Below are 11,125 nucleotides of genomic sequence, written 5' to 3'. Positions count from 1 at the left end.
GCCCTCTGTACCTTGGGTCTAACAGCTGCGGGACATCAAGATGAGCACGTCTCTTGTTCTAGTACTTAATATACTTTGGGGCACATGGTAAGCAATAATCACTTCTTTAGTTGATCCAAGTGTTGGATCTTTCTTAATTATTTTACTACCACAATTTACTTGTTCTAAGATTTGTCCCCTCCCCCCCATTTTAATATCTGTTAAGGTGGCACTCACCTTGCACTTGATGACATATCCTAGTTTAACTGACAGCATTTCACTTTCTTAGTCGAACATAAACTACAGTGCATCTTACCCTTGATGAAAGCTAGGATGCAATTAAATACTCTATTATGGTTACGATTCTGATATTTGAAATCCTCCGTTAGCTCCCTGTGCCCCCACAGTGTAGTACCTCACCTCCTTGCCATAGTATACAAACCCTCTCACCCCCAGTGTTAACCCCGGGGCTCAGCCTCCATCCCCAGGTGATGCTGCCAGATCAGCTGTCGGTTGTCATGAACTTGCTGTAGTTTCCCGAATGCACTGTGCTGCCTCCTGGCCCTTTGAAACTTGAAACACTCATCCTCATTCTTCGCTATTCTTTGTCTATCACCTCCCCTGAAAATCTGTTCCTAAGTGGCTTTTCCCAGCTCCCACCTACCCTTGGCAGTCTATTATCTCCCTGTGGTAAAGCCTGTCACACTGCACCATGGACATGCCCGTTGTCCCCCTGAGAAGAGAAAAGGGACAATGAGGGCCCCCATCATTTGCAGCTCTAGTCCGAGCCCCATGCCTGGCTTGTAGGAAATGCCAGATCATGAAGACAAACGCAGATCATCCTCTGGCTAAAACCAGCTCTTCTTTGCCTACCGCAGGATCTGGATCAATAAAGAGCAGCCAGTTATTATTGCTGGTTTTCTAGGGATTTTTACCCCATATATTTCCCAGGTCTTTACTCTTTTTGTAGCACTTTAATTCAGGCTTCAACCACTTCCTAGTCAGATCAGGTGAAATCATTTTCCTTCCCATACCCTCGATGTATTTCACATCTAGTAATTCTTTTTTTAAAGATCTTATTTACCCATTTGACAGACAGATCTCAAGTAGGTAGAGAGGGAGGCAGAGAGAGAGGGGGGAAGCAGGCTCCCCGCTGAGCAGAGAGCACGATGTGGGGCTCCATCCCAGGACCCTGAAATCATGACCTGAGCCGAAGGCAGAGGCCTAAACCACTGAGCCACCCAGGAGCCCCCATATCTGGTAATTTTTAACCAACGTGGATTTGCTGCATCAAATAGTTCCTTCTTCTTCCAATATAAATATATAAATAAAGTGATCAAGTCACTCGCATGTCTTAGGAGAATGTCATACCTTTAGTAGCAAACTTGAAATCTTGGCCATTGGTTTTGATTTTTGTTTTGGTTAGATTTGGTTCGGTTTTTGTCATTTTAAAAATCGCTCCAGCCCTTGGCTCTGTCTGACCTGAATGCTTTCAGCTGTTTCTGAAACAAAATTGTCCCGGCAGCGAAAACTCTCATTGTTTACAGTGGCGCCCCTTCTGAACACTCTGTTAATAAACAGTTTGTTTTTGTTTTTGTTTTTGTTTTTCGGCTATGGTAAATGTGGAACAACAATGAGGTATTTCAAAGAGGTGAGCCACAGATAAATTTCTCTAAGTGTGGGTGAAGGTTACTCAAAAAGGAACTTGACAAGGCTTTTAAAGATATCGACAATCATTATAACATAACGTGACTGATTGTTACCGTGCTCTTAACTGGGCAAACACTTGTTGGCTTCCAAGAAAGACTAACATAGTTGAGATGGTTCTAGCGGCCTTCTAGCACAGGGTCTCATGAGGCAGGGATTCTAGCCACTGGCTGTGCAAGGCATGAGGCCTGTTAGTGATTCTATTTTTTCCTCTGCAGAATAGGTCTTTCTACATTCCAGGTCTTTTCTACCCCAATAAATAATGCGGCGATTCTCTCAGTGAGTTGTGCTATTGGTTTAAACAGCCAACTGTCTCTTTAAAAGGACTTTTGATTAAATTCCTTTAAAAAAAAGTCCTTTCAAAGAAATCTTTTTTCTTTATTTTTTATCCCATATGTTTACTCTGATCGTGGAACTTTGTCATTTTGACATTCTCTGCTGATTAAAATATTCTTCATCATCAGCACCTACTGCTCTCCTCTCCTGGTGGTCTCTCTGGAAAGGGTCTTCTCTAGCTCTTCTAGCAGGAGATGGGCACTTCCCCTCTACCCCTGTTGCCAGACTAACCTTACCTTAGATGGGCACTTCCCCTCTACCCCTGTTGCCAGACTAACCTTACCTATCCTGCAGGGTCAGGTCGGCCTGGCCCTTTATCTGTTGTTCTCCTCTGAGTGGTTAGATTTTCATAGATCCCGTGCTTTGCTTTTGTCAGGATTTACCTGGATTATCAAAATCCTTTTCTTGTGCCCGTGAAGCCTAAGAAACAGTCCTAATGAGAGAACCAGGAACTCAAACAGATCATATTTATCCTGAAGGATCTGTCCAAAATGAAAAATTCGTTTCTGAGGAGCCTCAAGATCTCTGAGAAGGGAAGTTTCACCAACTCTGTCATGTAGGGCATGAATTCTGATTCTGTGTCAATTGTCCTACTTTCCCAGCTAGTAATTCTCTACCTCAGAAAGCCCACTCTCAATCATTTCCTCTGTCAAAGGCAGTTGCTCTTAGAGTCTGCACATGGCACTTGGGGCCTGTTGGTCATTGGCTACTGCCCTCTGTACCTTGGGTCTAACAGCTGCGGGACATCAAGATGAGCACGTCTCTTGTTCTAGTACTTAATATACTTTGGGGCACATGGTAAGCAATAATCACTTCTTTAGTTGATCCAAGTGTTGGATCTTTCTTAATTATTTTACTACCACAATTTACTTGTTCTAAGATTTGTCCCCTCCCCCCCATTTTAATATCTGTTAAGGTGGCACTCACCTTGCACTTGATGACATATCCTAGTTTAACTGACAGCATTTCACTTTCTTAGTCGAACATAAACTACAGTGCATCTTACCCTTGATGAAAGCTAGGATGCAATTAAATACTCTATTATGGTTACGATTCTGATATTTGAAATCCTCCGTTAGCTCCCTGTGCCCCCACAGTGTAGTACCTCACCTCCTTGCCATAGTATACAAACCCTCTCACCCCCAGTGTTAACCCCGGGGCTCAGCCTCCATCCCCAGGTGATGCTGCCAGATCAGCTGTCGGTTGTCATGAACTTGCTGTAGTTTCCCGAATGCACTGTGCTGCCTCCTGGCCCTTTGAAACTTGAAACACTCATCCTCATTCTTCGCTATTCTTTGTCTATCACCTCCCCTGAAAATCTGTTCCTAAGTGGCTTTTCCCAGCTCCCACCTACCCTTGGCAGTCTATTATCTCCCTGTGGTAAAGCCTGTCACACTGCACCATGGACATGCCCGTTGTCCCCCTGAGAAGAGAAAAGGGACAATGAGGGCCCCCATCATTTGCAGCTCTAGTCCGAGCCCCATGCCTGGCTTGTAGGAAATGCCAGATCATGAAGACAAACGCAGATCATCCTCTGGCTAAAACCAGCTCTTCTTTGCCTACCGCAGGATCTGGATCAATAAAGAGCAGCCAGTTATTATTGCTGGTTTTCTAGGGATTTTTACCCCATATATTTCCCAGGTCTTTACTCTTTTTGTAGCACTTTAATTCAGGCTTCAACCACTTCCTAGTCAGATCAGGTGAAATCATTTTCCTTCCCATACCCTCGATGTATTTCACATCTAGTAATTCTTTTTTTAAAGATCTTATTTACCCATTTGACAGACAGATCTCAAGTAGGTAGAGAGGGAGGCAGAGAGAGAGGGGGGAAGCAGGCTCCCCGCTGAGCAGAGAGCACGATGTGGGGCTCCAACCCAGGACCCTGAAATCAGGACCTGAGCCGAAGGCAGAGGCCTAAACCACTGAGCCACCCAGGAGCCCCCATATCTGGTAATTTTTAACCAACGTGGATTTGCTGCATCAAATAGTTCCTTCTTCTTCCAATATAAATATATAAATAAAGTGATCAAGTCACTCGCATGTCTTAGGAGAATGTCATACCTTTAGTAGCAAACTTGAAATCTTGGCCATTGGTTTTGATTTTTGTTTTGGTTAGATTTGGTTCAGTTTTTGTCATTTTAAAAATCGCTCCAGCCCTTGGCTCTGTCTGACCTGAATGCTTTCAGCTGTTTCTGAAACAAAATTGTCCCGGCAGCGAAAACTCTCATTGTTTACAGTGGCGCCCCTTCTGAACACTCTGTTAATAAACAGTTTGTTTTTGTTTTTGTTTTTGTTTTTCGGCTATGGTAAATGTGGAACAACAATGAGGTATTTCAAAGAGGTGAGCCACAGATAAATTTCTCTAAGTGTGGGTGAAGGTTACTCAAAAAGGAACTTGACAAGGCTTTTAAAGATATCGACAATCATTATAACATAACGTGACTGATTGTTACCGTGCTCTTAACTGGGCAAACACTTGTTGGCTTCCAAGAAAGACTAACATAGTTGAGATGGTTCTAGCGGCCTTCTAGCACAGGGTCTCATGAGGCAGGGATTCTAGCCACTGGCTGTGCAAGGCATGAGGCCTGTTAGTGATTCTATTTTTTCCTCTGCAGAATAGGTCTTTCTACATTCCAGGTCTTTTCTACCCCAATAAATAATGCGGCGATTCTCTCAGTGAGTTGTGCTATTGGTTTAAACAGCCAACTGTCTCTTTAAAAGGACTTTTGATTAAATTCCTTTAAAAAAAAGTCCTTTCAAAGAAATCTTTTTTCTTTATTTTTTATCCCATATGTTTACTCTGATCGTGGAACTTTGTCATTTTGACATTCTCTGCTGATTAAAATATTCTTCATCATCAGCACCTACTGCTCTCCTCTCCTGGTGGTCTCTCTGGAAAGGGTCTTCTCTAGCTCTTCTAGCAGGAGATGGGCACTTCCCCTCTACCCCTGTTGCCAGACTAACCTTACCTATCCTGCAGGGTCAGGTCGGCCTGGCCCTTTATCTGTTGTTCTCCTCTGAGTGGTTAGATTTTCATAGATCCCGTGCTTTGCTTTTGTCAGGATTTACCTGGATTATCAAAATCCTTTTCTTGTGCCCGTGAAGCCTAAGAAACAGTCCTAATGAGAGAACCAGGAACTCAAACAGATCATATTTATCCTGAAGGATCTGTCCAAAATGAAAAATTCGTTTCTGAGGAGCCTCAAGATCTCTGAGAAGGGAAGTTTCACCAACTCTGTCATGTAGGGCATGAATTCTGATTCTGTGTCAATTGTCCTACTTTCCCAGCTAGTAATTCTCTACCTCAGAAAGCCCACTCTCAATCATTTCCTCTGTCAAAGGCAGTTGCTCTTAGAGTCTGCACATGGCACTTGGGGCCTGTTGGTCATTGGCTACTGCCCTCTGTACCTTGGGTCTAACAGCTGCGGGACATCAAGATGAGCACGTCTCTTGTTCTAGTACTTAATATACTTTGGGGCACATGGTAAGCAATAATCACTTCTTTAGTTGATCCAAGTGTTGGATCTTTCTTAATTATTTTACTACCACAATTTACTTGTTCTAAGATTTGTCCCCTCCCCCCCATTTTAATATCTGTTAAGGTGGCACTCACCTTGCACTTGATGACATATCCTAGTTTAACTGACAGCATTTCACTTTCTTAGTCGAACATAAACTACAGTGCATCTTACCCTTGATGAAAGCTAGGATGCAATTAAATACTCTATTATGGTTACGATTCTGATATTTGAAATCCTCCGTTAGCTCCCTGTGCCCCCACAGTGTAGTACCTCACCTCCTTGCCATAGTATACAAACCCTCTCACCCCCAGTGTTAACCCCGGGGCTCAGCCTCCATCCCCAGGTGATGCTGCCAGATCAGCTGTCGGTTGTCATGAACTTGCTGTAGTTTCCCGAATGCACTGTGCTGCCTCCTGGCCCTTTGAAACTTGAAACACTCATCCTCATTCTTCGCTATTCTTTGTCTATCACCTCCCCTGAAAATCTGTTCCTAAGTGGCTTTTCCCAGCTCCCACCTACCCTTGGCAGTCTATTATCTCCCTGTGGTAAAGCCTGTCACACTGCACCATGGACATGCCCGTTGTCCCCCTGAGAAGAGAAAAGGGACAATGAGGGCCCCCATCATTTGCAGCTCTAGTCCGAGCCCCATGCCTGGCTTGTAGGAAATGCCAGATCATGAAGACAAACGCAGATCATCCTCTGGCTAAAACCAGCTCTTCTTTGCCTACCGCAGGATCTGGATCAATAAAGAGCAGCCAGTTATTATTGCTGGTTTTCTAGGGATTTTTACCCCATATATTTCCCAGGTCTTTACTCTTTTTGTAGCACTTTAATTCAGGCTTCAACCACTTCCTAGTCAGATCAGGTGAAATCATTTTCCTTCCCATACCCTCGATGTATTTCACATCTAGTAATTCTTTTTTTAAAGATCTTATTTACCCATTTGACAGACAGATCTCAAGTAGGTAGAGAGGGAGGCAGAGAGAGAGGGGGGAAGCAGGCTCCCCGCTGAGCAGAGAGCACGATGTGGGGCTCCATCCCAGGACCCTGAAATCATGACCTGAGCTGAAGGCAGAGGCCTAAACCACTGAGCCACCCAGGAGCCCCCATATCTGGTAATTTTTAACCAACGTGGATTTGCTGCATCAAATAGTTCCTTCTTCTTCAAATATAAATATATAAATAAAGTGATCAAGTCACTCGCATGTCTTAGGAGAATGTCATAACTTTAGTAGCGAACCTGAAATCTTGGCCATTGGTTTTGATTTTTGTTCTGGTTAGATTTGGTTCGGTTTTTGTCATTTTGAAAATCCCTCCAGCCCTTGGCTCTGTCTGACCTGATTGCTTTCAGCTGTTTCTGTAAATCTTACCCTGACTGTATAGTGACCCGACCCTGACCTGAACACTGAACCTGACCCTGACTGTGAGCCTGACCCTATCTCTAACCCTAAACGTAACCCTGACCCTGACACTAACACGGGCCCTGACCCAAAACCTAACGCTGAACCTAACCCTAAAAGTAACCCCTAACATTATCACTGACCCTGACCCTAACCCGGTCTAACCCTAGCCCTCAACATACCTCTAACCCTAACCCTAACCCTAACCCCACTTTAACAATAATCCTGACCCTCTCTCTGAACCTGATCATAACCCTAACTCTGAACTTTGCCTATGTCAGACCTTAACCTTAATCCTGACCATGGCTTTGACCTTAACACTGACCCTAACCCTGACTGTAAACCTAACTCTCACCCAATCCATGATCCTGACAGAATCATAACACTAAAACTAACCCTGATCCTGAACCTACACATAAAACAGAACCTAAACATAAAGCTGACCTTACCATAACCATGAACCTAACCCTGAACCTGAACCTAACCCTGACACTAAACCTGTCCCAAACCTAACCCTGACCCTGACATGAACCTTGCCCCCAAACCTAAACTTGAACCTGACCCTAAATCTGACCATGACCCTGAACCTGAACCTAAACCTAACCATCACTAACACTGACCCTGACCCTGACTCTGATCATAACCTTAACCGTGACCCTACTGTGAGCCTGACCCTAAACCTAACCATGAACCTAACCCTAACCCTGACCCCTACCCTAAGCCTTACGCTAACCCTGACCCCAATGACGTCTAACCCTAACCCTGATCCTAAGTCTTTCTTAACCCTAACCCTAACACTAACCTAATCTATACCCAGCTCTGTTGCCTCCAGCGGGGAGAACAGCTGCACCCAGGTCTCCCAGAAGCTTGGGGGAGGCTGTATGGGGGTCATTGGATTGGCACTGCATTAAGTGGCGGGTGAGCCTTGAGCAGCTTGGGAACGGTGGCTCAGGGAGCTCTGGTGAAGCAGGAAGTTTGGTAAGGAGCCCCCAGGCAGTGTTGAACTCACCTGACGACAGAACCCAACAGAATTGGAACCTTTGTATCCAGGCACGCCATTACAGAGAAAATCCCCCATCCAAGCTCATTTCAAAGCAAATCCTAAAGGAAGCGACATGTTCTTCTGCTGTACTGAAGCCGAGAGGATGCAGGGAGAAGAGAGCTCGTCCGCCAGTTACATCCCCTCCATGGCAGTTCATATCAGGTTTCCCCAACGCCCAAGGCCCTTTGGCTAAAAAAATCAAAAGGTGACACCAGGGGGCTCAGAGACAGAGAGTCCCACACCTTATGATCAACCAGTGTAGACCTAGGTCTCCTCCAGATGTGTGTGTGTGTGTGTGTGTGTGTGTGTGCCTCTGGGTGTCCGTGTGTCTGTGTGTAAAGAGGACCTGGCCATGCCATCGTGGGTGGAGATGCCAAAAGCAGGATCAGGCTGATGAGGGTTTAGATGTCTGGTGGGCAAGTTATGTTCACACCCCGGTTTAAGGCTGGTTAAGGGGGATCGGGGGAGGGTCTACACCCTTCTGCCCAGGGTTTATCCTGAGACCCTGAACGGATGGGTCCATGACCCAGGAGCGGGGCTAACCCTAACAGTAACCACTAATCCTGACCCTGACACTGACTATGAGCCTTCCCCAAACCCTAACCCAAACCTTGACCCTGACCCTGACCCTATCTGTGATCCTGACCGGAACCCTAAACCTAAACCTAAGCCTGACACTGGCCCTGATGTGGTCCCTGAACCTAAACCTAACATTGATATTACTCTAACCAAGACTCATAACTAACCATGACCCTGACCATGACCCAAATCCTAACCCTGACGCGGACATAACCCTGACCCTAACCCTACCCATGACCGTGACTGTGAGCCTGACCCTAACCCTAAACCTAAATGTATCTCTAACCATGACCCTAATACGTACCCTGAACCTAAACCTAACGCTGACCCTGACCCTAACACTAACCCCTACCCTAAACCAAATCCTAACCCTGACCTTACGTTGTCTAATGCTAACCCTAACCATAACCCTACTTCTAACTCTAACTCTAACCCCAATCCCAAAAGCTACCGACAAACCTAACTGTGACACTGAACCAAACATTGACCCTATACCAAAGCCTGACCCTAAACCTGACCCTGGCCCTGACCTTCACCTGATCCTGACCCTGACCCTTATCCTAACCATGACACTAACACTGACCACTACACAATCCTGTCCCTGACCCGAATGTGGACTTTAAACCAATACCTATACCTGACCCTAAACCTGACACTGGCGCTAAACTTCACCATGACCCTCACCCAGACCATGACCATAAATCTAACCCTGACGCTAACAGTGACGCCAACCCTGACCTGAACACTAAACCTGACCCTGACTGTGAGTCTGACCCTAACACTAACCCTAAATGTAACCCTGACCCTGACACTAACACGGGCCCTCCCCCGAATCCTATCGCTGGTCCCAACCCTAACACTAACCACTAACCCTACCACAGACCCTGATCCTAACAAGCTCTAACCCTAAACGTCAACCAAACGCTAACCCTAACACTAACCCTAACTTTAACAATAACCCTGACCCTATACCTGACTATGATCATAACCCTAACCCTGAACTTTGCCTATACCAGACCCTGACCCTATACGTGACCCTGGCCCTGAGCCTAAACCTAACCATGACCCTAACACTGACCACTACATAACCCTGTCGCTGACCTGAATGTGGACTTTAAACCAATACCTGATCCAGACCGTAAACCTGACACTGGCCCAAGACTTCACCCTGACCCTGAACCAGACCATGACCATAAATCTAACCCTGACCCTGGCAGTGACCCTGACCCTGACCTGAACGCTAAACCTGACCCTGACTGTCAGCCTGACCCTAACTCTAACCCTAAATGCAACCCTGACCCTGACACTAACACGGGCCCTCCCCAGAATCCTATCGCTGAACCCAACCCTAACACTATCCCTAACCCTACCACGGACCCTGATCCTAACAAGTTCTAACCCGAACCGTCAACCAAACGCTAACCCTAGCACTAACCCTAAACTTTAACTTTAACTTTGACCCTATACTTGACTATGATCATAACCCTATCTCTGAACTTTGCCTATACCAGACCCTGACCCTATACCTGATCCTGGCCCTGAGCCGAAACTTAACCATGACCCTAACACTGACAACGATATAACCCTGTCGCTGACCCGAATGTGGACATTAAAACAATACCTGATCCTGACCGTAAACCTGACACTGCCCTAGACTTGCCCCTGACCCTGACCCAGGCAAACACCAGAAACGTAACCCTGACCCTAACAGTGACCCTGACCCTGACCCTAACCATAACCCTGACACTGAATGTGAGCCTGACCCTAACTCTAACCCTAAACGTAACCCTGACCCTGACACTAACACGGGCCCTGACCCGAAACCTAATGCTGAACCTAACCCTAAAACTAACCCCTAACATTATCACTGACACTGACCCTAACCTGGTCTAACCCTAACCCTCAACCTACCTAGCCCTAACCCTAACCCCACTTTAACAATAATCCTGACCCTCTACCTGACCCTGATCATAACCCTATCTCTGAACTTTGCCTATGTCAGACCTTAACCTTAAACCTTACCCTGGCCTTGACCTTAACACTGACCCTAACCCTGAATGTACACCTAACTCTGACCCAATCCAAGATCCTGAACATAATCGTAACCCTAAAGCTAACCCTGATTCTGAACCTACTCATAAAACAGATCCTAAACATAAAGCTGACCTTACCATAACCATGAACCCAACCCTGACCCTGACCCTAACCCTGACACTAAACCTGTCCCAAACCTAACCCTCACCCTGACATGAACCTTGCCCCCAAACCAAAACTTGAACCTGACCCTAAATCTGACCATGACCCTGAACCTGACCCTAAACCTAACTGTCACCCTAACACTGACCCTGACCCTGACTCTGACCGTTACGCTAACCGTGACCCTACTGTGAGCCTGACCCTAAACCTAACCATGAACCTAACCCTAACCCTGACCCCTACCCTAAGCCTTAAGCTAACGCTGACCCCAACGACGTCTAAACCTAACCCTGATCCTAAGTCTTTGTTAACCCTAACCCTAACACTAACCTAGTATAAACCCAGCTCTGTTGCCTCCAGCGGGG

Source organism: Mustela nivalis, assembly GCF_964662115.1.
Source record: "Mustela nivalis genome assembly, contig: HAP1_SCAFFOLD_314, whole genome shotgun sequence".
NCBI lineage: Eukaryota > Metazoa > Chordata > Mammalia > Carnivora > Mustelidae > Mustela > Mustela nivalis.
Note: the sequence above shows the minus strand (reverse complement) of the source record.